A 2,813-nucleotide genomic window follows, 5' to 3' on the forward strand; every position below is an offset into this window, starting at 1 on the left:
AAATCAGCCTCTCCTTCTGGAGCTCGTGCCAACTTTGGCGAATATTTTCTAAGTGCCAACGGCTCTTGCGCCGTAATGTGTCCGCTTTGTCTGGTTCCCTCGGTCGGCCACAAATAGCGAAAAATCAGCCTCTCCTTCTGGAGCTCGCGCAAGTGCCAACGGCTCTTGCGCCGTAAAGTGTCCGCTTTGTCTGGTTCCCTCGGTCGGCCACAAATAGCGAAAAATCAGCCTCTCCTTCTGGAGCTCGTGCCAACTTTGGCGAATATTTTCTAAGTGCCAACGGCTCTTGCGCCGTAATGTGTCCGCTTTGTCTGGTTCCCTCGGTCGGCCACAAATAGCGAAAAATCAGCCTCTCCTTCTGGAGCTCGTGCCAACTTTGGCGAATATTTTCTAAGTGCCAACGGCTCTTGCGCCGTAAAGTGTCCGCTTTGCCTGGTTCCCTCGGTCGGCCACAAATAGCGAAAAATCAGCCTCTCCTTCTGGAGCTCGCGCCAACTTTGTCAAAAAATTTCTAAGTGCCAACGGCTCTTGCGCCGTAAAGTGTCCGCTTTGCCTGGTTCCCTCGGTCGGCCACAAATAGCGAAAAATCAGCCTCTCCTTCTGGAGCTCGCGCCAACTTTGTCGAAAAATTTCTAAGTGCCAACGGCTCTTGCGCCGTAAAGTGTCCGCTTTGTCTGGTTCCCTCGGTCGGCCGCAAATAGCGAAAAATCAGCCTCTCGCCCGTCAGGTACCAGGCGTTGGGGTACCAGGGGTAAGTGCAGTACCAGCTTTGGTCTGTTGGTGCGCCAGAGTACGATGAGTTGGTCCCCCTAGTCACTGTACTCATTACCTTTACCCCCAAATCGCAAAATATAGTCAGAACGAGTGTGGGGAACACAAGTTTTGGCCCCGAGAACCAGGCGGCTGGTGTCTCTAGCGATGTGTTCCCCCCCAAAAAGTGTTCACATGCTCGGACAGCGAACCTAGGAGCTACCGCAAAGCACTCTGGAAGTGCAAGAGCGAAAAATTTTCTAAGTACAAAAACTCTCGAAAATTTTCAAAGTGTCACAGTGCTCGAAAATTTTCAAAGTGCTACATGCTTTCCATCCAAGGAAGGAATAGTGGAGGACCGGCCGCCTCCTTAAACACAAGCCGGCGGAACGACGGGGAGGACCGGCCGCCTCCTTAAACACAGGCCGGTGGAACGTTTGGCAGAATTCTTCTCGTGGAGGACCGGCCGCCTCCTTAAACACAAGCCGGCGGAACGACGGGGAGGACCGGCCGCCTCCTTAAACACAGGCCGGTGGAACGTTTGGCAGAATTCTTCTCGTGGAGGACCGGCCGCCTCCTTAAACACAGGCCGGTGGGAACGGTTGGCAGAATTGCGTGACGGCCGCCTGCTCCCGGCGTCCGCACGTGAACGAACACCCCCTCCCGGGGACGGCCGTCTGCTCCCGACCGCCGTCCTTCACCCCCTCACCTTCCGGACCCCCGTCTGCTCCCGGCGGGCCTCCGAGTACCCCCACCTTCTCCCGAACTGACCGACAGGCAATGAGACCCGCCTTGGTAGGGCCCCCACCGGCCCCGGCTCGCGCCGGCGTTGGGTGGACGGTTCCTCCCCACTTGCGGGTCGCTCTCCACGGAGGACCGGTCGCCTCACTAAACATAGGCCGGGCGAAAATCTGCGAATGTTATACATCCAAGGAGGGAGGACCGGCCGCCTCCTTAAACCACCGGCCGGGCGAAAATATGCGAATGTTATACATCCAAGGAGGGAGGACCGGTCGCCTCACTAAACATAGGCCGGGCGAAAATCTGCGAATGTTATACATCCAAGGAGGGAGGACCGGCCGCCTCCTTAAACCACCGGCCGGGCGAAAATCTGCGAATGTTATACATCCAAGAAAGGAAGGAAGGAGGGAACCGGCCGCCTCCTTAAACACAGGCCGGGCGAAAATCTGCGAATCTTATCCATCCAAGGACGGAGGACCGGCCGCCTCCTTAAACACAGGCCGGTAGGAACGGTTGGCAGAATCGCGTGACGGCCGCCTGCTCCCGGCGTCCGCACGTGAACGAACACCCCCTCCCGGGGACGGCCGTCTGCTCCCGGCCGCCGTCCTTCACCCCCCTCAGCTTCCGGACCCCCGTCTGCTCCCGGCGGGCCTCCGAGTACCCTCCCCTTCTCCCGAACTGACCGACTGGCACTCATGACCCGCCTTGGTAGGGCCCCCACCGGCCCCGGCTCGCGCCGGCGTTGGGTGGACGGTTCCTCCCCACTTGCGGGTCGCACTCTAGCGCCTCGGCCGCCGCGAGAGCGTGCGCTACGCGCCGCCCCCGCAGGCCTTGGCGCGACCGAACGGCAGCGAGACCGAGACGCCCCGAATCACCCACCTAGAGGAAATCAACGGAGGCCGAGCGCGCGATCCGATTGCGGCACGCCGCGTGGGTGTCCGCCGGCCGCGCCGGTCTACCGCGAATGCTGTTTCTCAAACCCTTGCCTAACCAGACGGCACCGCGGGATGTGTTGTCGCAACTCTGCTCGACTATCCGAATAGCCTTTCCCGACTACCGCGTTGCGGGAGGCGTCTTTCGTGCCGCCGGTGGCGTATGACCTTCCGCGAGAGGCGTGCGGGCTCGGGGGGGCCGCAACGACCGAGTCTGACTCGGACGGGGCGCAGCTTCCCTCCCGGTCACAGCAATAAGCGCCGAACGCAGCGTTGGTCACCAGCCACCCCGGCGGGTTCGTCGGGAGCGCCGGTACCCTTCCGTAGCTAGTTGCCAGCTGGCCACAGCGGGCCGCACCGACCGAGTCTGACTCGGACGGGGCGCAGCTT

Source organism: Syngnathus typhle, unplaced genomic scaffold (assembly GCF_033458585.1).
Source record: "Syngnathus typhle isolate RoL2023-S1 ecotype Sweden unplaced genomic scaffold, RoL_Styp_1.0 HiC_scaffold_77, whole genome shotgun sequence".
Lineage (NCBI taxonomy): Eukaryota > Metazoa > Chordata > Actinopteri > Syngnathiformes > Syngnathidae > Syngnathus > Syngnathus typhle.